Source organism: Ambystoma mexicanum, chromosome 4p (genome assembly GCF_040938575.1).
Source record: "Ambystoma mexicanum isolate Mex_15411 chromosome 4p, UKY_AmexF1_1, whole genome shotgun sequence".
NCBI classification, from domain to species: domain Eukaryota; kingdom Metazoa; phylum Chordata; class Amphibia; order Caudata; family Ambystomatidae; genus Ambystoma; species Ambystoma mexicanum.
The window spans coordinates 940,012,002-940,038,621 of record NC_090927.1 but is presented as its reverse complement, the minus strand read 5'-3'; positions in this window follow the sequence as shown (position 1 = coordinate 940,038,621).

Below are 26,620 nucleotides of genomic sequence, written 5' to 3'. Positions count from 1 at the left end.
TGGTAGGAGTTGGACTTGTAAATAGTAAGGTTACCGATTTCAAATCACTTACATCAAGTCCTCAACACGCACAGTTTTTGAGGAGCTCGGAAGGAAGCAACACAGAAGTCTGTAACGCTCAGAAAGAGGACTCAGGGATTCCCAATGGATAGTCTACTCTATCCACGGATCTGTATTCCAGCAGTGTAAACTGATGCCTTCTAATGTTTTCCAGCAATTCCTTTATGCATTTGCCATTGTTGCAGCGTTGTTGTGTGATGTGTGGCAGAGCGGGATTAGTAAATAAATACATACATACATGAATAAATATATCCAGGGTCGAGGAAGACAAAGGAAAGAATGAGGGTGGGGTTTCTATTAAAGAAATAAAATGTAGATCTTGCCCACAGTGATGTGATTATATGTCTTTCAATCCTTGGTGTTTATTGTTTTTCTTTTTCTCTAGCAAACGCCAGTCAGGTAAAGCCCATTTCCCCTATTGGCACTGGGAAAAACCTGTTCATTATGAACTGAACAGTGCATGTGCGACAAACCCTCTGACTGCAAATTTTCTATCCACCTGAGGCCTTGGTGCAAGGCCGTTGGATTGAGGCCAATTGATCATTCCAGCAGTAGCCCGATAATACATTGAGCCCTTCAGAGGTGCATGACATCGTCATAGGGGTGGAAACAGTTTGTCACACTCTGAGTCCTCAGACTCGTGGCTCACCTGTTTGTTTCTTGACGTTCTCTGTCTTGCAGGTTTCTCCTTCTTTATGGAGGTTCGGGTTTTGTATAGGAACGGGCGTGTCTCCTCCGACGCCAGTCTGCAGTCAGGTAACTGATAGATGATACCCTGGGCTCCTGCAGAGGGAGGATACAATGGCCTGGAGATCTTTCAGTATCCAGTAAGGATTCCAGGAAGGGCCAGGTAAGTAAACCAGGAGAGAACAAGGAATCCAGGAGGTTTCAGAAGCTGCTCGCACGACTCCGCAGAAACGGAGATAGCGAGGAGCGGTACGGAACAATAACACCAGGAAGGAATGGGAGAAGACTTAATCGCTTACGAAGCCAAAGGATAGAGATAGCAGGACGAGGAAAAGGAACCGGGAAAACAACTTGCCGGAACGAAGGGCACGGACAAGCTTAGCGTTGAGATGCGCCGAGCCCTGGTGGCGTGTCTCTTTTCACGGAAGCAACAGGCAGTACTGGAAGACTAGACTGTGTGTTACTCCATGGTGTCGGCCATGTTGAGTGTAAAGATGGATGCAATAATACGATGTTTGAAGGACCAAGACATCCAGAAAGGGCGGAATCAGTGATGCATGACAGCATGCCCCCTTCTAAACTCTGATCCCCCAGATTTGCCTGGATGAGTCAAATAGAATCACTGCATCAGGCGGGGGGCATTCATTTTGGATACAGGTTCCCACGTCCTTTCACTGGGTGGATAACCCTTCCACTACACCAGGTATTGGAGACAACCTCTCCTATATCTTGAGTCACATATCCTGGAGACCTCAAATGTAATCTGATCATTGACGAGAAGAGGGGGAGGTCGGAGAGCTGTCTTGGTTGCCTGGTGGTATGGTTTTAATAAGAAAGTATGGAAAACAGGATGGATTCTTTTCCAGTATTCTGGTAGTCGGAGTCGAAAACCAACAGGGTTGAAGATCTTCGTCACTGTGAATGGCCCGTAGAAGGTAGGAGCTAGTTTGTTGGGTCTTAGGTGTCTGGGCAGTAGTCAAGAAGAAAGCCAGACTTTGTCACCAATGGCATAGATAGGGCCAGGTCGCCATTTGACATCTGCATATTTCTTAATGTCCAACCTGGCTTTTTCTGGATGACCCTTCACATCCTTGTGTACTGAGACTAATCAAGCTATCCAGGAATCGACTGAGGGAACTAGTGTGACATGAGGCAAAAGTGTGGGCAGAACAGAAAGATGGAATCCTTGATTGCAAAAGAAGGGACTTGTGTTGGTTGCAGAGTGGTCTGAGCTGTTGTAGGCATATTCAGCTACTGGGATCAAGACCGACCAGTCACCCTGGGCTTTAGATGCAAAACATTGTAAGTACTGTTCAAGGGTTTGGTTTACCCTTTCATTAATGCCATTGGTCTGAGGATGGTTTCCAGAGGATAAAGCATGTTGAACACCCAACAGTTGACATAGGTGCTTCAAAAACCTGGAGACATATTGGGGTCCTCGATCGGAGATGATTTTGGAAGGAAGGCCATGTAGCCGAAATATGTGGGTCACGAAAATCCCTGCCATTTCTTCTGCCGAAGGCAACTTGAACAAAGGAGTAAAGTGGGACATGTGGGAAAACAGGTTGATGGTAACCATAATGGTGGTATGGCCTGTGGAAGAGGGGAGATCCATAATTAAATCTGTGGCTATCACCTCCCAGGGTCAGGATGGCAGGTCTGGTTGATGGAGCAGTCCTGCTGGTTTCCTATTATCGGACTTGTTTGGTTGCAAACTGCACAGGACTTTATGTATGATCGTAGATCTTCGATCATCCTAGGCCACCAAAAATGTCTCTGTGTGGTTTGAAGGGTGGCCTCAATACCACGATGCCCGGAATGATATGTGTCATAACAAAGGTTCATTATCTTGGTTCTAGTTATCTGAGTAGGAACAACCAGATTCTTGTTTTTGAAGAGGTAGCCATCTTTAGCAAACAGGGACCAGTGACTGGTTTCGCAGTATTCCTTCCAGAGGTCCGAAGTTGGGGTCTCAGTCCGGATGTTGTCCAAAAGCGTGTTGGCCTGGGATATGAACACCATGTTTCGGAACATCTTGGGAAAGGTGCGTGCTTCTTCTGGTACATAATCTGGTCGTCTGGATACTGCATCAGCAATTATATTGGATTTCACGGGTACGTGCTGAAGGCAGGACTGGTACTGGATGAAGAAAAAGGCCCACCAAGCTTGACCACTGTTTCTGCATTCCATTGATTGTAGGACCTGCAGATTCCGATGATCGGTCCGTACCAGTACGGGGTGTTTGGCACCCAAGAGGAGATGGCGCCATTCCATAAAGGCTTGTCGAATGGTGAGTAGTTCTTTTTCCGGGACCGAATAGTGTGTCTCGCTAGGGTGCAATGTCTGAGGCAAATAGGCAATGGGGTGTTCTTGTTTATCCCCAGATTCTTGTTTTAATACTGCCCTGATTGCATACTCCGAGGCATCCATTTCTACCAGGAAGGGCTTTGTTGTGGCTGGTTGAACCAGGATTGGTCCTTGAGTGAACTTGTGCTTTAACTCTTGAAAGGCGGCTTCTTGAACTGCCGACCAACGGAAGGGAGTGTCTTTCTTCAGTAAGGAAACAATAGGTTGCACAATGGATGAGAATGTGGGAATGAATTTCCTACAGAAGTTAGCAAGTCTGAGAAATGACTGGACTTGTTTAAATGAGTTTGGAGCGGGGCAGGAAAGAATGGCTTTGACCTTGGCTGGATCCATTTCCACTCTTTGGGGACGTTCTAAAACCAAGGTAACATGTTCCTCATGTAAGGCTGGGTTGTTGTAGTAAATCAGTATGTCGTCCAAATAGACAATCACAAAAATGAACAACATGTCAGAGAAGACTTGGTCCATAATGCGCTGTAATACAGCTGGGGCATTAGCGAGACCAAATGGCATGACTAGGTATTCAAAGTGCCCAAAAGGTGTTCAAAGGCAGTTTTCCATTAATCAACCTCTTTTGTATTGATCAAATGGTAGGCACCCCATAAATCCAGCTTGGTGAAAATCATAGCACCACGTAAGGCTTCCAGAATGTCTGAAATGAGTGGTAAAGGGTATCGGTCCTTGAGGGTACACAGATTTAGACCTCAGTAATCCAATCATGGTCGAAGCTCCTTAATGTCCTTTTTGGGCACAAAGAACAAAGAGGATGCGGCAGGGGACTTGGAAGGACAAATGGTTCCGTTGGTTAGATTGGTATGTAAGTATTCTCGTAAGGCTAGTTTCTCGGGTTCGGAAAGGATGAACACACTTCCGAAGGGAATGACCGCATTCTCTTCAGTGTCAATAGCACAGTCCTCAGGTTGGTGCGGAGGTAGAGACTGCACAATGGCTGTTGAAAACACATCTGATAATTGATGGTAAATTTCAAGAACCTGAGTGATGTTAGAAACAATGATACTTGATGTTCCGGGATTCTGTTTTCAGTGGATTTGGAGCATTGATTTTTCCTGGAAAGACAATATGAAAGGCAACACTCATATCCCAGGAATAAAGATCCTGCAGCTCAGTTGATGTCTGGGTTATATCTCTTCAGCCAGGGCATGCCCAGATACATTAGGTAATGAGCTGCTTTTATTATATCAAATTGTAGCAACTCCTGGTGATTGTGTATGGAAAGCAAAAGTTCTGTGGTTTGTTGAGTTATGGGTCCTGATGGTAGTGGTTTCCCATCTATCCCTTATATGGCCTGGATGACGCCTTTGGATTCTCTCAGAATTTGATGCTTCAATGCCGATTCGTCATCCAGGAAGATGCCCACGGCTCCACAATCCACCAAGATCAGGACGTATAGGTTTCCTTGTTGGGTGTAGACAAAAAAACCTGGAGTACCACCAAGGAGTTCTTCGGAAGTGAGTCCAAGGAAAGAGATGATTGGGATCAAGAAGTAGTCTCCCAAAGCTGGGCTCCATTCAAGATCGGGAGCTGGCGTTTCCTGAACGTCTTGGAGGGGCTATCGGGCAATTTCTTACCAGGTGTTTGCCAGAGACACAATACATTCAAAGTCCACTGTTGATCCGACGAGTCCTTTCCTGAGAAGTGATAGGTCCCCTTAAGGAACCCAGTTGCATGGGTTCAGGTTCCGTGGAGTTCGATGTAGCTGGCTCTTTGGGACTAGGATATTCTGATGAGGGTTTCTGTGGATGAATATGTGTCTTTCTTTTCTCTGCTTTTCATTCTTGTATCCTGAAATCGATTTGCAAAGTCAAGTCTAAAAGGGCCTGGAAGATTCCTGGGCGGGCCACTCTAGCCAATTAGTCTTTGATCTCATTTAACCCACGTTGAAACAAGGTAAAGCATGCTTCGGGGGTCCAGTCAGCATCCTTAGCCAATTGTTTAAAGCGAGTTACATAAGACAACATATCTTGATTTCCTTGTTGAAATTCCAAAAGTTTCTTTTGAGCACAGTACACTTGTTCTGGATGGTGAAACATGGCATTAAAGGCCCCTATGAAACCGCCATAGTTGTCAAGTAGAGGGTTCCCCGATGATACCAGGGGTGTTGCCCAGGCTAGTGCATTCTCGGGAAGGTGGGAGATTACGAAGCCCACCTTTGCCCTGGGCGTGGAAAAATAGTAGGGTTCAAATGTGAAGTGTACCAGGCATGAATCAAGGAAAAAGCGCAATGCATTAGGGGTCCCTTCATATTTGTCCACAATGCCTCCTACTGATGCACTCTCTTGGTATGCCGAGTCCCTGGACAGAACTAATTGTTTTTGAGCTGCATTCTCAGCCTTGAGGGTCTGTACCTCTGTTGATAACTCCTGCATTCCTCTCATGATGTCTTTTAGAGCAGTCTCCATGTTGGGTACAGTGATAGGTTGTGAGCGTCTCAAACTGTCACACTCTTGGCACACCTGTTTGTTTCTTGACGTTTTTTTTCACCAGGTTTCTCCTTCTTTATGGAGGTTCGGGTCTTGTACAGGAACGGGCGTGTCTCCTCCGATGCCAGTCTGCAAGCAGGTAACTGATAGATGATATCCTGGAATACTTCCGAGGGAGGATACGATGGCCCGGAGATTGTTCAGTATCCAGAAAGGATTCTAGGAAGGGCCAGGTAAATAAACAAGGAGGGTACAAGGAGGACAGGAGGTTTCAGAAGCTGCTCGTGTGGCTCTGCAGAAACGGAGATAGTGAGGAGCGGCACGGAACAATAACACCAGGAAGGAAGGGGAGAAGGCTTAATCGCATATGGAGCCAAAGGATAGAGATAGTAGGACGAGGAAAAGGAACCGGGAAAACAACTTGCTGTAACGAAGGGCACGGACAAGCTTAGCATTGAGACGTGCCAAGCTGCAGGGGCGTGTCTCTTTTCACAGAAGCAAAAGGCAGTACTGGGAGACTAGACCGTGCGTTCCTCCATGGCGTCGGCCATGTTGAGTGCAAATATGGATGCAATAATACGATATTTGAGGGACCAAGTCATATAGAAAGGGAAGAATCAGTGATTCATGACACAAATTGCCCTTTACCTGAGGAGACCGAGAAAGGTTATGAAATCGGTTTTGCATGTTTACCAGACAGGACACATCCGCTGATATCATTCTACATAAACACAGTCGATGGACTATTCATCGGGATGAAAGAGCTTACTTGTTTCAGGTGGGTGGCAGGAATAGCGTGGTGGTAGGCCTGGTGTGAGTGTTGTGGTGGGTCGGAAGAAGGAGCTGGACACACTTAGGACATTATTCAATCTCTTTAATGAAATTATAAATAATCAACACTTCCCGCAATGGTGATCTCAGTGTCGTTGTTCAGGCGTCCTGCCATCCATGCTGTGCTTGTGGTCATGCCACCACTGGTTACCTTGTTCCTTCTTTCATCCTCACAATGCTTTCCTCATATCTGCACATGCCGGACTCTGTTACTCACCTTGCTCCACCTCCATAAGGTGTGATGATGTAAGGGGGCTTCCTCTGTGCACGCTGTGTTCTTCTTTCTCTCATTTGACTTGACACAGTTAAATATACATCTTTTGTTAAAGCAACATCTTCCTTTCTTTTCCACATGGGTTTCACTTTTCATTGCCTTCAGTCAAATGCCGAGATGTAACATTATTGTCATGATAGGCAGTCCTGTGATTGTGACTATAGTAGGTGGCTTAGGGAGTTTCTCACAGGAATGGAATTCTGTGTCCCCAAAGTGGGAGTGAGTCTCTTCTGGTCCCACTTGTCTCAATCCCTAGGCAGGGTCTGGCAGAGCCAGCTCATCTCCCTAGCATCACAGGAGGAGTCTCCCCCTTTAGGGAGAAGGGACAAATACCTGTCATTCGTCACATGGTTCTGGAATGATTACCCATCACGTGGCTGTTACATCTGTTAAGTTCTAAAAGTAGACGATCTGGAGGGTGGGGTAAGTTATTGAGGAGGGAACAGGTTAAACAGTAGAATGCTGTCTTGCAAGAAAACAGATAAATCTGTTTTTGTTTAACCATCCCCCGAATTAAGAAGACAAGTCTGATTGACTTTCACAGTTGGTGACACAACTCGGACGTGTCGTTCATCGTGGTGTGGCACCAGAATTGCGGATTACCTCCTCCCAAAGACATCACATGCATGACACAGGAGGTAAGGAGTACTAATTAAAAACTCCACAGGGTTTAACTTGATCAGGATATGTTCCCCACATGCATGAGTTGCTCGAGGATCCAATGATTTTATCATCATGGTTACGTTTGTGAGAAATACACATATGGCCTGGAAGTTCTGGGTTGGGTATTTCATTCCAATACTTGCTTTTGCCTGTTTTATTGTGGTGGTTCTGGCAGCTACTTGTTTTTTCTACATCAAAATAGATGTGGGGAAATACTAGAAGTGGTAATTTATTTAGACTGTAGGCTTTACGTATGTATACATGTACATCTGGTTTTGTGTAAATGCATTCTGCATGGATATTTTCTGGTTTATGTTAGATGCACTCTGAAGAGGCCCATCTGTGATCAGTATTGTCTGTTTTAGTCAGGGAACAAGTACAACGGAAAATAACTGGATCTGGTGGAGGTAATTAAGCTGAAATCTAAATAGGAATAGATGGATGCTTGTAGGTTGTGTGCCCCATAGCCCGTTCAGGTCCACTCCACTGAGTCTCTGTTCATTTCCCCACCCTTCTCAGAACTGCAAAGGAGTTGAGTTAAAGCGTTTGTGATGCGTGTGTGATACAGGGATGAGGGATTACAGAGCACCTGATTATAAAATGAGGGACAGAATATTGGCAAAGCACAACCAACGTAGGGTGATACTCCTTGAAAGGGCCCCTCCTCACATTTCATGTTTACTAACTTTAACAATTGTATGTGTGACTTCTTAGATGCTTGGGAATATCTGATACAACTCAATAAACACACTCAAGTCCCCATAGAAGGGACATTTAACCTAAACAAGTTAGGGGTGCTAAGACGAGCACCAGAAGAAGAACAGAAGGGCAAAATAAGTCACCAAATCAGGGCGTTTTCAACCTGGCAAAAGAGTCAAATGGCTAGACACAAGGACTTTAAGATTAAGGGGATAAATGGCACTAATGACAGATTGATAGATCAGATAAAGTTTTACAGGGCCAGGTGAGCAACAGGGAAACTTGTGTCACCAAATAGCTGATAGAAAAACAGAGGATGGACAAGAGGAGCATGACATTGAGACTGCAGAAGACATTTTACACTTCCTTAATAGTTTGTGCACCATAGAGATAGAGCGGAACCTTGACTGGCAGAACAGGGATCACAGGCACCAGGAGCTGTCCTGTAGCCTGCAATTGTGCAGTCACATGCTAAGTGACTGTCTGCACCAGTGCTGCCTGAGTTAAGCAACAGGAGATCCTGAAAGAGAGCTGGGTGTCATCTGCATAACACTGAAAATTGGGGCAGAAAGTAGCAACATGGTGAGCAAGAGGTGCCAGGTTTTCTTTGAACCACCAGGGAGAGAGGTTAGACTCCTGGGGAACACCACAGGTAGAGTGAGAGATAGAAGAGAAGAACCCAGTTGGACCTGGGAGGGCCAGTCAGTGAGAAAAGAGGTCAACCAGGCCAGGGGCTGATCAATGATATCCAGGTTGTCACAGAGGTGTTTCAGCAAGATGGCATGGTTGAGCATGTCAAAAGCAGAGGAGAGATTGAGGCGAATGAGGACAGAAGGGAGATCAGAGTCCAGATTGGAGAGCAGGTCTTCATGGGTTTTCAGGACAGCAGTTTCTGTGCTTCTGGCAGCTATGAAACCAAACTCATGGTTGTTGAGGCAACCAACAGATTCAGTATGCAGATTTAGCTGTGAGACACCCAACTTTTCCAAGAGTTTGACCAGGAAAGGAGTGTTGGATATAGGGCGATAGTTAGCCAGAGAGGAAGGATTGGCTGAGGGTTTCTTTAGAGGGTGGTGCACAAGGTAGTGATTGAGAGGAGAGGGGAAAGTTCCAGTGGGAAAGGAGTAATTGCAGAAATCAGCCAAAGCTGGAGCATGGGTGTCCATGTGGTCCTTGATGGTTCTGGATGAGCAGAGGAGAACTTGCTTTGACAAGACTTTCATAGATCAGACTTGTCTAGAAACATCGTTGGAGTGAACAGCGGAAAGGAGGAGAAAGGAGGAGCAACAGACTGAGTTTGACGAGTTTTAGTAAAATATATACCAGAAAAAGTTGGTTTATAGAGCTACACCAATTATGGATAGTCTACTAATCCAAGATCTGGAAACGCAACTAGCTACTGAAAATAAAACAGACTCAACTACTGTACTTTTGCAAATGTGTATGGCTTCTTCAGTTTTCCTTAATTCAGACTCTCATTAATAGTAACTTAGGTAGCTCTCTCTATAGTCTAAATACAGGGGACATATCATGTGAGAAACCTGAGGGTATTCTCACTCCTACTCCCCATAAATCCTCTACTCAGGTGGCCAGGGAAAGGTCTTTGCTTTTTTATCGTGACCCTGGAGGTGGAGAAACGAAGGAGGATCACCTGGTTAGCGGGTCCTTCGGTATTGGGAATGGAGTGCCCACAGGTGAGACATGGTATCCCTCTTTCATTATTGATGACCTAACCCTTTCCCAACCTTGTGTAAGTTATTGCAAAACAGCTCTCCTTATTTTCCCACATTTGACCTCTGACAGTACTGAGACTAGGAAGAGGCGACCAAGAGTAATGAAGACTAACACTTAATTTCACCACCTTGGTACTGGAATTAATAAAATGCCTGAGTGCTTTGAAATTCAGGCATATTTTTTTAACTGAAAACATAAAAAAAATTGGAAGGGCGACTCGCTCTCAGGACATTGGGCCTCATTACGACCGTGGCGGTCCGGAAATAACGGTGGCGGTAAACCCGCCGCCACCGTTGTTTCCGGACCGCCTGATCCCGACCCCTGCAGGCGGGAGGTGATGTTCCCGCCAGGTCTGACCTGGCGGGTTTAACACCGCCCGCCTGCAGGCGGACGAGGAAACACCGGCAGCATTACAAGATGCTGCCGGTGTTTCCATGATCCCGATTCCCATTGAGTCCCATAGGACTCAATGGGAATGGGGATTTACACCATTCCGCCTCCGTGATTCCCGGAAAACCGGGGTTGTGATGCCCCGGTAATTCCGGGAATCACGGAGGCGGAATGGTAATACGAGTCCGGCGTTAACCAGGCGGTTTTACCGCCTCGGTTAACGCCGGACTCGTAATGAGGCCCATTGTGTCACTAAACATAGTAATATTCAAAAAAGTCTGAATGGGGTAGAAAAAGCAAGTTGTTCTACTGGTGTGTATGATTTATTCCATAGTGTGCACAGCCACCACATGTTTTGACCTCATAGTCATTCTCAAGCCTGTTTCCGGTGTTTACAATGTCATGACCTTATTGGACTGTGTTATCTTTTTAGGAAAATAGGGTTGAGTGAAGTAGTTAAAGTGGGGCTGCGTGGACTGCAAAGTCAAAGCCTGCCTCATCTGAGATCATTAGCGCACAGATTCTATATGGAACCCATAAACTTTACTTATCTTTCTGTCCCTTTAACTATTGGTCAGGCAAGCACAATTGGAAATTCACCCATACAACTTGTCAAGTGGTTGCATGTCTATACAGATAGACCCATGGAACAGCAGAGAGAGCAACAGGGAGGCCTGTGTGGAGCAACCAGCAGAGAACCCATATTGTGAGGAGACAGCCGTGGTGGGACCTGAGAGGAAGCTAGGACACTGGCTGATGTCCCAGGCAGCCTGAGAAGTCCAAGACAAGCCGAGCCATTAGGCTGCCACAGGTGTGGGAGCCTCTGTTGCCTGAAGGAAGCAGCCAGAGATGTGAAATAGGCAGAAGGGAGAGAGGACACTGTCTGCATCCGTGGAGGAGAGCAGAGTTGCCAGTGTATGCTCTGAAGCACCTGTTGCCATGATCACTACCAGGGATCCTGGGTTAGGTTCTGGTGACCAGTCCAGGAAGGAGTCTTGGTACAGATCTGTATGGGCTAGATGGGTTTTAGCATGGCAAACAAAGCATTCTCACATTCCACAGTACCAAGGTGACAATGGGCTCCCATAGAGATCCAATGGTGTTCCAATCCCCTTAAGATGGCCGTCCTGCGGTTCACTGTCTAAGCAGTCATTGAGAACTAGGCGTTGGGCATACTGTCCTATAAAATCCCCACTGCCGCAGTAACACGTGCTTCGTGTTAGTTCTGCTGACATTGGTGTAACGCTACCGGCGCTCAGCTCACAGACCTGCAGAATAACAGAAAAAAGTCTTGGTATGAACTTGAATACCTCATAGAAAATCCACAGACCTTAGTTTCCAACGTATCTAACCAGAGTTTTTCACAGCAGCAGCAGTCCTCTGACAGGTGACTTCATCTTCCATAGTTCCGCAGTTCAGTCCGCGGTCTTCATCCACTGCCACAGCTTCATTCTGAGATCTTCCGACCTCTGAAAACCTACAAAGACAAAGGTACCATAGTTTATGAAAGAACATTACAGAATACTTGTGAATGAAAATAAGTATACGCGCATGCGTACCTGAAGCTCTGACAAGCTTTTACCAAGCATTCCAAAACGCCTCGACTCTCAGAAAAAAACATAGCAGTAAGATAGCTCAGCGGTTTGAGCGCTCTCTGCTGAGACTGAGCTTGATCTGCCGGTCACAGGTTTGAATCCCAGCAAGGCCAACTCAGCCTTTCATCCTTTCGAGGTCGATAAATGAACCAATTTCAGTTGGGTGATATTGTATGTAAATATGTGCTCTGTAAAGCACTTTGGATTAAGGCGCTGTATAAATAACACATCATTATCATAACTAAGGCACGCTGTGCAGCGCACCTTTACTGAACTATGCGTGCATACTTACCTCAAAGAAACCCATAGTTGGGTAACAAAGGCACACTGGACCACGCACCAATTCCCAACTACGTGCACAGCCTTACCTCAAGAGAAGACTTCATGTTTTGTTCTTCGATGTCGCTCAAGCTGCTCAAGTGAAAATTCTTTCTTCAGAGAACCTGCAAAAGAAAGAGAGAGTTGTTAGAATTGTCAAGATAGATCTCTCCAACTTTAGAACCTTTTTCCTCTCAGAGGCTTCCGTGCCTTTTTTGACTAAAGACAAAAGACCTCTTCAAGAATATAAACACTTACCTTCAGAGGCTTTTCCCGTTTAACAGCATCATTATCTTCTGAGCCTCCATACCAACGCACCCCTGCTTGATGGCAGGATGATGAGCTCCCTAACAACAAAACACAGGTGAGGAGAGTTTGGGCTAAGGGACAATAGGGGAACCAGTCAGGGTGGGAAAACAGGGGAGAGCCATAGAAGATTTACCACTTATATTAATCGCAGTTTCCCCCTCCATTTTCTCTCTCCTTTATGACGTGGGAAAATCCTAACTAACCAGTATTGCTAGTTCAGCAGGGTTCTAGACTGCTTACGCTCCTGCGGCGACAAGGTAAGCGTTACATCTGGAATGCAAGCAGGGCTTGCAGGGAGCAGCAAGCTTGCCTGTGAAGTAGAATAAAGGACAGAAGCACTGGAATGCGAGAGGGGCTTGCGGAGACCGGCCTGCTCACCCATGAAGCAGACAAGAAGCCACATAGCTGCCGAAGGAGGAATGCTGAGGAACAGTGAGTGGAAAGAGATGTCACTTAAAGCCGGGGTGCTCCTAGGGGCTACACATGAACACGAAAGTGCCGTTAAACATATACTGACTCCCAAACTGAATGAAAACTTGCAGTTAAAGTCAACTATGTATATTGAATTCCAAACCAAATGAAAAAATGCAGTTAAGTTAAACTATGCATTTTGAACTCCGAACTGAATGAAAACTCGAAGAAGAGTTGAATCATGGGGCCTCATCACGACCCAGGCGGTAAGTTACCGCCTGGGCCGTGACTTTACCACCATGGCGTAAACTACGTTTACGCCATGGTGGTTGGCGGACTTACCGCCCCATTCGGACCTTGGCGGGCGGTAAGTTCCCAATCCCCATTTACCCTTCCCCATTCCCATTTTTGCCCCATAGGGCATAATGGGAGTGGGGAAGGCGTTAATTACGCCACCGTAAATTACGGTGGCGTAATTAACTCCATGGTCCCTTAGCGCCATGGATTTTAACACCTGCTGAAAGCAGGTGTTAAATTCGCCATGGCGCTAAGGGACCTCGTACTCAGGCGGTAAGGGTCGGCGCTGTTTACGGCGCTGTAAACCCCTTACCGCCTGGGTCGTAATGAGGCCCATGGACATTGAATACCGAACTGAAGGAAATATTTAAGCAAAGTGAAAGAATACACATTAAATATTGAATTGAATGAAACTTTATGGGCACAACAAATAGTGAAGGAAAGCTAAAAGGGAAAGTGCCCTGTTTAATGCAACCTACATAAAAGAGAGTGTGAAAGAGTGTGACAGAAAGATGGGGAATACATACCCCTTCAAAGAAATGTTTATGAATAGATACAGTGCAACAAGGCTAAGACTGGCAAGTGTTGTTTAACACATAATGACACAAAGCCAAGAGGCTAACCAGGAGAAACCAGGAGAGTGTGATCCTGCACATAAAGCCTCAAGGCTAACAAAGTGAAGCAAAGTGAAGGTGAATTCGGACACAGGGGCAAACACAGAAGAACCTGTGTGGACTGAAGAACCAAGGGTTCCTGGATGCGCAACTTGTGATGGCTGAACTGCGTGATCTGACAACTGTGCCTAGACCAGAGAGCCCTGATTGGTGAAAAACAAAGACATTGTGAAATATACTATGAAGGAGAACTGTAAAGGAGAGTAAAGTTGGCCTGGAGTTGTGTTGAAATTTGAAAGACTGAAACAAATATCAATTAATACATTGAAGTCTTGGGGAAGGGATCCCTGAGACCTGATGTGCTGTCAATGCCGTCTTGAGGACAGAGCCTAAATACCCTCTTTTTTTTAACAGTGTTGCTTGGATTGTGGGAAAGAGAAATCCAGGAACTTTGTTCTCCAGAATTTGGGGAAAGGAACCTCAAGGATTTGCGGAACAGCTTTGAACTTGAGAAATTTAATCCTGAGACTTTTATGGAACTTTCTTGAACTTGGGAAAGAGGAGCTGAAAGGGAAGCTGATAGCTGGAAGAAGCTATGTGTTGATCACAATTTCTTTCATTAATGACATCCCTACACGTCGTTTCTCTTTAGTTGTGAAGGCAAGGATAGGTTCTGGACACAATTGTGTTATGTACAGCTACCATAGACAAAATTCCCTTGAGGCAAGTTTTACAGGGCCAGAAGAAATTGCAACAAATCTACTGATGCTGCGCAAGAATGTGTGATACTCCGACAATGATTTGCTGAAGGAGGGTATAAATCCAATATGATTAGGAGAGCATTTGACAAATACCAGGAAGGTAATCAGAACTTTTGGAACAGAAGGTCAAAAATACCAATGTAGTTAGAAATATAGCCATCATCACCCAGTTTTCTAAAGATTCTCCCACCCTGTACAAACTTGTCTCCAAACATCGGCATCTTCTTCGTGTGGATGCTGACCTATTGCCTTTTCTCTCTGAAAAACCTAAATGTATATACAACAGAGCCAACACCATGAAGAACAAATTGAGTCCTTCTTTTCTTAACACCAACGCTACTAATCTATCCCTGAACAGTAATTCGCTCAATCCTACCACAGGCTTTCACAAGAGTGGGAACTGCAGTCTACGCAAATATGCACATAGGGACTGTCAAGAATTTACAGATGCAGCAGGAACATCGGTCAAAATGAAAGACTTTATAAACTGCAAAACGACTCATGTCGTCTATGCTCTCATTTGTGTATGCAGTAGACTGCATGTAGGGAGTACCATCAGACAACTACCGGTACGAATAAGAGAACACTTGGCCAGCCTCAATAGCACTGACCCCAAATTACTGCTCGCTTTGCACTGGCAACTCAGCCACCAAATGGCAGATAAATCGGATCTGAGATTTGTAGGATTAATGCAGGCGAAATTGCGGAAGAGAGGTGCTCATTTACAATTGAAACTCAGACAAATGGAATGCAAATTAATTTGTTTTTTACGATGTCCCACCATTGGTCTGAACACAGATCATGAAATGAATGTTTTTCTGTGAGGCATTGTATGTCATGGTTTGATCTGTTTTGCGCAGTAAAGCATCAACATGTTTCTCTATCTTTCACATTAACTGCTTAAGTTTAATGAGATTGTGAGGACATTCTTCATTTGCCTCTGATCTTTTTCAGATTGTTGGACTCTCATTTTTTAGTGATCCACATCACATCAGTTTCTCACACATTTCTTTCTTTATACTCAGTCCCTGAATGAGAACTATATTCTAGTCACTTTTTCACCTCTAGTACTCGTGGAACTTCTTTCTCAATCATGTCCATACAAGTGATTATTCTTTTTAAACTCAGCCCTTAGGCCTCTTTTGATCCCTTCTTGGGCTTCTGGGTATTTAATTGTAATACCCTTCTTTTTCATCTATTAATTCACATGCATACATGCCTAACTTTAAGACCTGTTTATTATATCACCAACTATATTCACAGGTTTTACTTAATGTAATTAAACTGGATTATTCATGCTCAGTGCCGCTTAGGGTTTAACATCCTAATGTTTTAAACGCTTCCATTTTCAGTATTATACCAGGAATATCAACTTTTCCAGTATCACGGCTATCCAACTTACTTATTGGTAGTACGGCAGAAACGTTGACATAGCTGACACATTGCATGGATCATCTCCAATTCTTCAAGGCACAACATGGTCTATATCATGTTGTTAATGCGCAACTTTACTATAATTTCCAGCTTTAATTCACCTGTTACTATCTTTGATTCACAGAATACTTATTGCTGTAGTCGGCTTATTATTGGAATCCTTTCCGACTTCAGTAGTCACTAGATGGTTTACACCATGATTATTGGCATTTTAAATACTTTTTTTAATATACATCCAACTAGTGATGTCCCCATCATATTTGTATTGTGAACGTTATTTTTACCTCTGGGTTCAGCCAGCATATCTGAGGAACCCTTTTTGACCCTTTTTTGGCATAACATGCTTATTTCATATCTTTTATTGTATCTTTATGTGTCATAATATGTATTTAAGCAACATTGTTATCTGCTATGTTTCTTTAAAATGTGTCCTTTGGTGACGATTGTTTTTCTTTGTTATTGATTACTGATGATATCACACGCTTAATTGCATGTGATGTCATCACGCCACACGTCATACTTTGCAACAGTTACCTTGCGTGCCGCTCCAGTGCAGGACTTACATCAGAGACTCACTCGAGCAGAGCGAGTCTCATTAGGCGGGATCTAACCCTATGACTTTGAGCACACTCTATTATAGGTAGGAAAGCTACATGTCCCCCGGGGACTGTTAAGTTATTTTTTTTACTTATATAATATTGTATCCAGGACAATATATGGATTTGGCTACTGAGACACTATTGCACAAATGGGTAGTGAACATACCCGTATTAGTACAAACATATTCTCTTTTCGGGTTATTTGGCAACAACGTTTTCCTCATGATATCCAACGCAGACTTTTGTGATTATGATTCTAGCTAAACTACCATTTTTTTAAATAAAAAAAAAACAATATTTTGGTTCAATATGAGTATGTCATGGTGCCATTGTAGTTTTGGTTCACACCATGCAATCATTTCCTTTACCCAAGAGGCGTGGATTTTTTCATGATTTTTTTGAAACTGAACTTTTCATCCACAAGATCTTTGCTAATTAATGACTCAGGATTCATTCTTCTAATTATACAAAAAGAGATGAGGAGCCTTTCTGCACATTACTCTCCTACTACTTTACTTTATTTTAAGGGTTTCTCCTCACTCTTTGTTTTCCAATCCCGTAGATACGCGAGTCGCAAGATGCTCTGAGAATTATGTGATCTTTTTCTACAGCATTACAACATGCTGAATACTCGCGTGACGGCAGTCACTTATGGTAATGTTTCCATCCTTTTTCACTCATGCCAATTAATAGATCATATGATATCCTTCTGTGATAATGTACTAATTATTATCCCCAATCTTTATTCAATAGATATTATACTAACTTCACAAGATCCAAGGGTAAGCTTGCACTTTTGAGACAGAGTGCATGCCACCCCATGCCCTCAACCCTAGTTTTTCTTAATAGCAAAATGATCAGTTACTTTGGGTTGCCCTACCTACCTATCTAACATTAAATGAACAATTTATGGTTTTATTATTAACCACCACAGGACCAACTAGCAACCATAGGCACCATATTGCAATTTGTTATCTCTTTCAGGTAAAAAAAAAAAACTATAGAGGTACTGGGGAAAGTGAGGTGTTACACTCATACCACTATTTAATTGGTATAAATAATCGATTTTCTCAATGAGTGTAAATGTATTTTCATCCTGATATTTTATTTTTCTGTCCATTTTCCGCATTACCCTGAATCGCAAACTGGTTTTTGGTATGGTACCCCAATTTTATTATTTATTTATCATTCATTATTTTTTTAATTTCTAAACACCCTGTTTTACTGTGTGATGTGGGTTGTTTCCTTTTCCTATATTAACTTCCATGTTTCTTATAAATGTTGTATATGCCTTGGATTTATTTCTTTTCAAACCAATAACGATGATGTGTTACAATCTGATCAATTGGTTATCTAATCATATGATGATAATATGTGTATTTTATTTATATCCCTGCCAATTGGGTGTTCTCCTTTTCTACATATGCTTTTAAAAAATGTGTGTATCACATTTCAACTAGACAGCCTTGAGAACGACCTGTGCAGTCGAATCACATGTCTGTTGATCAGAATCATAATAAATGTAATCTTATTTGAATTGTTCAATAATTGTTTCGAATCCTTTCGCCAACATACTGTTTGGCAGTGCGTGAGTCACCATTTTCCAACTCAATTGGATCATAGGTTTTGGACACAGACAGACTTCTAAGTTGAAATATTTGACTCAGACTGTCCTTAGTTTCATTCAGGTAGGGAAATCCCACCTTAGCATAGAACAAGTTAGGCCTTCTTCCAATCTGACATTTACTTTATCAAATAATTTTGTTTTTAACTTTGAATCTGTTGTCTGTGTCTTGCTTCATGATGCCTTCACAATCAGCATAACATGTACTTCAGATTCCACTCTATTTACACAATGTGGACATTTAACAGTAATGCTGCTATCCTGTGGATGCATTATTTCTGCCAGTAGCAAAGTCCCAAATCTAAATCTGGTGTAAAAGCAATGTATTGTTCTCAAGCTCATCATTTCTCAATATGTCTCATTCTCTGTGTTGGTTCTGTAAGAATGTTGACACTTCGATCTTTCTTAGTAGTTCGCTCTCACACAAATCCTGATATTTTTCCTTAATGACCAATGTTTGGACTTCAAGTATTGTTTAGTCAACCCAGAGGTCCAGGCATCTCACAGAATTTAGGAAACGTTTAACATGCGAGACCCAAGGCACTTCCAAGCCCCCTTTCTGTTTTAATGTGTCAATCAATGACTCCTTGTATTTCCTAAATTCTGGTACCAACCACATTTTAAACCAATAGATTGCTCGTCTAATTGTCACTATTTAATCTTAATATTGAAATACAAGTTCCTTGTAAACAAATTATATATATACATATCTGCTTCTCTATGGTCCACACATGATAATGAGGTAGGATATATTCACAATGCTCGGCCTGTTAAAATAAAGTGTGACCCTTCTAAAAAACTTCTCCTCAATCCCCAACATTCACTAAATCCAGAAGCAGGGCTCAGAAACCCCCCCATCAAAGCACCACTAAGGCAAGGTATGCTTATGCCAACTTTAGACAATGCAACACTCCAATAGTACCAATGAAGAAGCCTGGGAAGTCTGCAAATCCTGTTGTGCAAGTTCTAAGAGCTGTAAATGTTGTGGTAGTCCCTACATTTCCAGTTGTGCCGAACCCTGCTACTGTACTGTCATGAATCCATACACATTTTACTTTAATGTTTTTTTACTCGGCATACTTCTCAGTTGCCATAAACAAAGATAGCCCATACTTGGCAAAATGTGCTATATAAATGACTACTACAATAAAAGACAATACTTGTTAGCATTTTCATATAGAGAATTCAGTACACTTGGAAAAGGGATGCCCCAAGTGCACAATGGGTCCCTTACCCTATTCTCGCAATCGCTGAAAAAATATGTAGACAGCATAACATTCCTCTGACAATCAGTGCCAGTCCAGTAGGTTGATGACTTACTGAAATCCTAACCATCATATGAGGTTTAGTAGGATATTGCCGGCATTGGATTCTCGGCTATGCAGAGATTGTTTAACCCCTACAACAATATACAAACGTGAACACCATATAGCCATTGCAGTGGACTCCAGAGGCCTAAGAGGCATTCTCAAAGATTAAGAACGCCTTAACGGATGCTCCTGTGGAAGGTCTCCTCAATTACAAGAAAGGATTTATGATGTACTGTCATCGGATTAATGGATTTGCCTTAGCCAACCAGAGACATCATATCCACTACAGGATAGTAGCTTATTATAGCAAATAACTAGAACAATTTTCAGCTGGAATGCCAAAATGTTTGTGGTCAATTACAGCTGTCGTACCTGCAGCAGAAAAATGCAAGCATTTTGTATTGGGTTCTTCATTAGAAATTGTGCTATCACACAAATGTCTAATTTTCAAGCACCTTTGAAGCAGCCATAAAACAGCAAGCATGGAGCAACCCCCAAAACACGCACATAAAAAAGAAGAAACGCCCAAGGATAGACCTGTAAATATAATAAACTCCTGTATTGACATAACATTCACATGATGCCCTATATTCACAGAACACAGGAAATGAAGCATAGGGTGAGAAGGCTAGTCAAAGTTTTCATAAAGGAAAATAACTCCCATGAAAGAGGATTTCTGCCTCACACTCCAATATAACCATTATCTGAAACACACTAGCACTACTCAGGAACCTTCAGGAAGGCTGGGCTAGGGCTTCTGCTCACAAGGAAGCTTTGGTTGAAATCCAACACTCGGTTAAATATGCTCATATTTCTTTCCAGATTTCTCACCTGCAGAAGCTGCCGTTCAGGGCTTAAAGAGTGGGTAGAGAGGCTTTACATGCTGTGTTTTCTTGGCCATGATTCCTACATATATTGGCCCACCATGACACTGTAGAAGGCTCAAATGTGACCATTGTTAAACCATAGACAGGCTGTGTGTCCTTAAGCACTTTGCATAAAAGCAAACACATATTGGTTTTGGTAACCATGAAATAGATGAGGAAACCCCAGAGGTCTTTGTTCACTTTTCAAGTGTTGCTGGGGGCCTAGGGAAGTATGTAGAAAGGCTTTACAGTCTGTGTTATCTTGAGTATGGTCTCAACATGCCCCTGCTCACCATGCAGTCAGAATATTCCACACATACCCCATGGCGCAAGGAACACCTATTCCCAGCTGTCCCTCCTTTCAGTACTGAACCGCATGGAATCCAGTTGAGTACCACAATCGTTTTGGTACACTTGTACACATAGCTCCTCCACCTTTTCCTTCTCATGCCTTCCTGAGCATCTTATCTATCCCTCGCCTTCCTCCCAAATATCTAGCCAACTTTGCTCCTCCCTACCACTACTGAATGTTCTATCATACTCCTTGTTTGCCCCCCTGACATGCAAACACACTTTGGTACCATAAACTAGGGTTAGAGGCCATATACAAATGCAAGATAGGATAACATAACATAACATGTCTGTATCATGGGCTAGTAAATATGAAATGCTTTGTTTGAACTATTAAAATGTTAGGTAGTGCTGAACCAAGCATCTCTGCTTCCCACCCAAGTGATACAGAAACCAATGACACTCAAACTGCTTTAACTGATGTGCCTCTCCTTGAAGCAGACCTGATTTACTTTGTGGATGGGTCGTGTTTTCAAGTTCAAAATATGAAAACGGTTTTCGGGTATGCAGTTAGTGTACCTGTTGCAGTAGTGGAGCTACCTTACTTAACTTCTGGCCAAATCACAGAGCAACATGCAAACTGGCCGTTCAACAGTCTGTTAATATATACACTGATTCACAGTATGCATTCAGAGTAGTCAATGACTTTGGACCAGGTTCTTGACATGAACATGGTCCACCATAAAAACAAATGCAAGAGAAGAAAAACTCAAGTGAGAAAGATATTTGGATAAGGGAGGGGGTATAGATTACAAGAAGACTCTCTGTGGAGGGACGACCAAGGCCGACTTTTGGCAATAAAAATTATACTGTCAGGATATACCATAGCCAAGCTCATGTAGGAAAGGAAGGGTGGTTATGACTTTGAAGCAGCACTGATTTGCCCCCGAATTTTCAAAAATGTCTCAACAGTACTTCAAACATTGTGTTATTTACCTCCAGAAAATACTTGGGGAACCCACTCCTGCCAACACAATTAGCACAACGTCCACCTTAAAGACCTTTTCTAAATCTCCAGATAGATTGACTTCAGCTCTCCTGCAACAATTAGCAGTATTTCTGTGGGATTCTGGATGTGTTCTCTAGCAGGGTGACAGCATACCCATGCTGGATGGTAGATGTCGTGACCATGGTTACAATGTTAGTGAAAGTCTTTCTACCTAGGTTTGGTATACCTGTTAGAATTAACAGCAACCAACAGTTGCATTTTGTGAATAATATGTTATAGGCCCCCTTAGCAGCCCTGAATATGCAGCATAACCGACATTGCCCACACCAACCTCAGTCAGCAATGGCAGTGGAGAGGAGGAATTGTGTAGTAAAAAACAAATTGTCCAAAATCAGTCAAGAGACAACACTGAAGTGGTCTGACAACCTTCACCTTGGAGTGTTCATTATCAGAAGCATTACTAGTAGGAACACTGGGCTCAGTCCCAATGAGATCTTACATGGGTGAGCATGAGACTTTTTTCCTCTGTACCTGTTAAATCTGTAGATGTCAGTCTACATCTGACTGACGAGAATTTACTGCAATATGTGAAGTGTATAATTTCTTCTGTCAGTTCTGGCCACATTCCAGTCAAGGCTGCCCTAACGAAGGAACTGGCAGAGGCCTGCCGTCCCTTCAACTCTCTCCACCAGACAAATAAGCACAGACTTCAAACACACACAGCCTAGATCATTCCCTCTCTCTCTCTCTCTCTTTCTTTCTTTTTCAGTGTCCATCCAAAATACTAATGTGTAGTTTGTAGCAAAAGAAATGTTTGATTGATGGTTGGTAGGAGGCGATTAAATTAAGTGTCTGTGTTGTCTTTTAGAGGCCAGATGATACATTTGAATCAAGTTGTGAAGTGTCAAATAAAACATCTTAGAACACTTCTAAGGCACCAGAGTGCATTACGTGTTTCTAACTGAGTGTGTGTTTCTTGTGGTGCCCATAAAAAAATACTAGCAGCAGATAAAAAGTCATATATTTCTTGGTTAGCAGGAGATTATATTCAAAATCTCTTAACTGAGTGTGTTGTCTTTTAATCTCCATCAAAATACTAGATGCAGAGAAAAATCTTATATTTCCGGTTAGGCAGGGTGAGCTTATATTGAGTGGCAGTAAGTAACTGCCCTGTTTAATGGCCAGAACAAATACTTGTATTAGTTTGAATTTGCAGCGAAAGGCCATTTTAATTATTGGTAGTTAGGAGGATAACATGTTCAGTGGATGTAACTGGGCCTGCAATACGTCATCTTCTTGTGGCTATCAGAAAGTCATCACATTTGGTGCTGACTTGTCTAGGCCACGTAAAAGTGCCAGGAAGAATGGTAAGCATATAGATCAGATTTAGTCCACTATCTTTTGTGAAAGAGAAGGATCAACATTGCAAGTTGTATCACTGATGAGCTCGGAAAAACAATTGCTGAGGTACATTAAACTAAATGTACCTGGTCTCCTCCACCTAAACCAACATCGAGAAATGATGGATTTGGGGATGATGATGACAATTGTGATGAACATAAAGATGAGTCAAGGCTCCTGCAAACAAATTTGTTGACAACAAGAGGTTGCCGAAGAGAAGAAGGTGAGGATAATGCCAGTTACAAATATAGGAGGGAATGACAAATCTAGTCTTCCACCGTTGTACAGGATCATTCAAGGACAGCCTGTCAGACTTCAAAGTGAACAATGTCTGTGTATGACAGCAAGATAACCAACACTGTAACTTCCACCTGCACCTTAGAGTATAGGAGATGTATTGTTTGTCAAACAAGAAGTGTCAATATGTGGAAGTTCTTCACACTACAGTACAAAGAAGGAAAGTGCATTGCTCACTGCACTTGGTACATTTAACAGTGTGTGCCAAAAGACATTTGGGACCATATATTTGCAGTGTCATATAATGTGGCACTATTCACAATGATGCTGTGCCATATCTCTTGAACATCCCTTCAGTAAGAATGAGAAACTGTTTATAAAAGCCATTAGTATTTGTGATATTACTGTTGTGTTTTATTTTTCCTACTTTACAACCACACTGTGACAAGATAGCAACCTTCCAACAGGACACACAGTTGTAACGTTGGCAATCATTTCAGTTCTCGCTGTGAAATGGTGGCTTAAAAGTGTGCATTTATTGTCTATTCAGACATATGTTTTTCATTGGAACACAGCAACCAAAAACATATAATGCTAATTTCACAGCAATAGTTTACTGTAGAGCATTTCCAAGATCCATGCTCAATGAATGTTGTTAACTGCTTTATTTCCATCAATAGTGTTAACTTTCTTTTGTAAAATTTTAAAAATCTAAACAATTGCTTTAAGAATTATGCCTTCAGCCCCACAACGATGCCATATATGAAAAGAAGATGGCAAAATAAGTTAACTAATGTAATGGTGTTGAAGAAAACGTGTACACAAATGTGGCAAGGTGGTGGTTATAGACTTGTATTTTGCTTTACAAAAGGCCCTCACGATCCCTAACTTCTAAGAGGGGTTTCCCTGACTCAAAACTAATATTAAAAGGTCAATCAGAATTTCTGTCAAATCAAACTCCACCGTCCTGGATCGCTTCTATCCCTTCCGCTACAACTGAAGTATAATCTAACATATAGTTCCTTCACCAAGAGAATGTCTTCCTTCTTCTGATGCATTGATAGTGTTTAAAATAATGTTCTCTTGCAACAAAAAGGCCAGGGGAAATTACCCCTGTCCCCTGGCTTGCGGATTTCAATAACCTTTATACAGTTCCATGTTGTAGGGTATTTTGTGGAGATTTGGGGCCTGACGGTATTTTATTACCGCCGAAAAGTAACTTAGCAATAATCACTCTTTGTATTCAGATTTGGCCATGTGCAACAATAATACAGTGGACATGCATTATTTCAGCACCCAGACATGCATATTTGGTATACGTGGTTGGTATGCGTATTTGGTGGTATTTTGGTGAGCATTATTCCCTTGTTTTATTGGTGGCCCCAATGTCCAGAATCCCTTATCTTTGCTTAGATTTTTCGTGTAATCACTAGAGAGACCTCAGGCCTACATTTCAGGAATACCACATTTTCAGTGTTAGTGTTAGTGTGCCACCATGGGCAATCTCACTGACTTATTTACGACAGAGAGCTATATGTGGTAATTTCCACTACCTTATATACGGTAGGGAACTATGTCCAGAGAGTCTCTCTTCCCGTTGGCTCATGTACCTCCAACGAGCTATGCTACAATCACTCACAACTGTTCATACTGAATCTGATCATGCAAAATGACAATTGCACTGTTTAAAAATCTCCCCTCATCAGCACTGTATTGGTAAATAGAAGACACACCACCCGTCTGCTTTCAAATATTTTTCTGTATTATAAAAGTTGCATTTAAACACGATCTCACTCTTTACAGAAATAACTAAAACAGCACATTAACAGCATTGTCTGAAATACACTGAAAAAAAAAAAACTGGCAGAGAACAGAACATAATTTGCAACATTAACGTGTGATTAAGGAACCGGAATCTCTTTTCCTACTCTGACTGAACATTCTCGTCTCGTACACACTTAGCTCCCACACTTATGTAATTACCTTATCTGTTCAGAGTTTTCTTTGGCTGTTCTCTTTCTGAATGTGGCTCCCTTGAAGATTAACCCCAGTAAAAAGGAACGCCTGCCTTCTCAAACCGGGGTCATTGCCTGGAATTCTCAGCTTTTGCAGATAGGAATGCTCCAACCAGGAAAAGGTCTTCCTCCCAGCTCTGCCAAATCTTGACTGTCCTTCTCTCTCCTCCAACTCCCCCCAGCAAAACTCTGATCACTCCCTCTAGCATGATACTTGCCATGACGCTGCTCCAATCAGAATCAATCATGCCATCTCCTCCTTCTCTACACAATGGCTCATTGTTATAGTAATACTTTGTAACCGACTGATTTCCTGTTCTTTCGAGCTCTTTTGCTTCCTGTAATTATGTGGACAGGTCAGCAGAGAGGAGAAAAAAAAATGGATGTGCGTTTAAAAGTTCACTTTCAGAATAGGCCTAATTCTGCAGTGGAGACACATTTTTATTAGTGGATTATGTTTCATTAGTCAGGTTAGTTATCAGTAAGGTTAGTTATTATTTTCAAATGTGTCTCTCGCACCATAGGCATTTCAGGTGAAAAATAGTGTGCATTTTTGAATGTGCACGTGTGCTTTTAACTGTAAAAATAGATTTGCATCTTATATGTTAAAATCGTTTTTGACTGAATGGCCTGTCTTTCCTTGTTAATCTGGTAACACATATAGCAATGCACCGCACCCTTGTGGTGGTGCTGCAAAAAAAAAATTGCTACCTGTGCAGTAGTGCTGTACTCTGTGCTGTTTGCTACCTGTGCAGTAGTGCTGTACTCTGTGCTGTTTGCTACCTGTGCAGTAGTGCTGTACTCTGTGTTGTAACACGCCAAATATCCTTACATACCCTCCTTTTGTTTTTAGAATCTGGCTACGATCCAAGCCAATTCCTAAAAATAATTTGTTCTTTTTCTTCTTTTCACAATATAGCAATCCAATAAAATGAATATTCATGTGCATCAATGAAAAAGTTGCAATCAATACAGTATTCATCTGAGTTCATTAGTTTACAAAATGTTCTACATTTGCCTTCTCAGTGGAAGTGGCATTACTCTAAGTTTAGATTTTTCAAGTCAATTAAAACAATGAAATAAAACAACTAACCAAAACAATTAATATAACAAATTAAAATAAATAATTAAAATAATAAATACGTGGAACTCCATATGTCAGCACTCTTGTCTGCCTCTGATATGTCCCGACCAGCGATGTTATTTGGTTCATTCGAGTACACTTTCATCTTGGCAATCTTAGATCCATAGGAGTCATCTTTTTCAGCATTCTGGTTATCTTGTCTTCACCTCCACCTGGAGGCAGGCATCTTTTGGTCTTCATCCAGGGGACTCCAGGAATCCATCGTCTCCCGTGGCCTCTGATCCCGGAACCTCCGACCA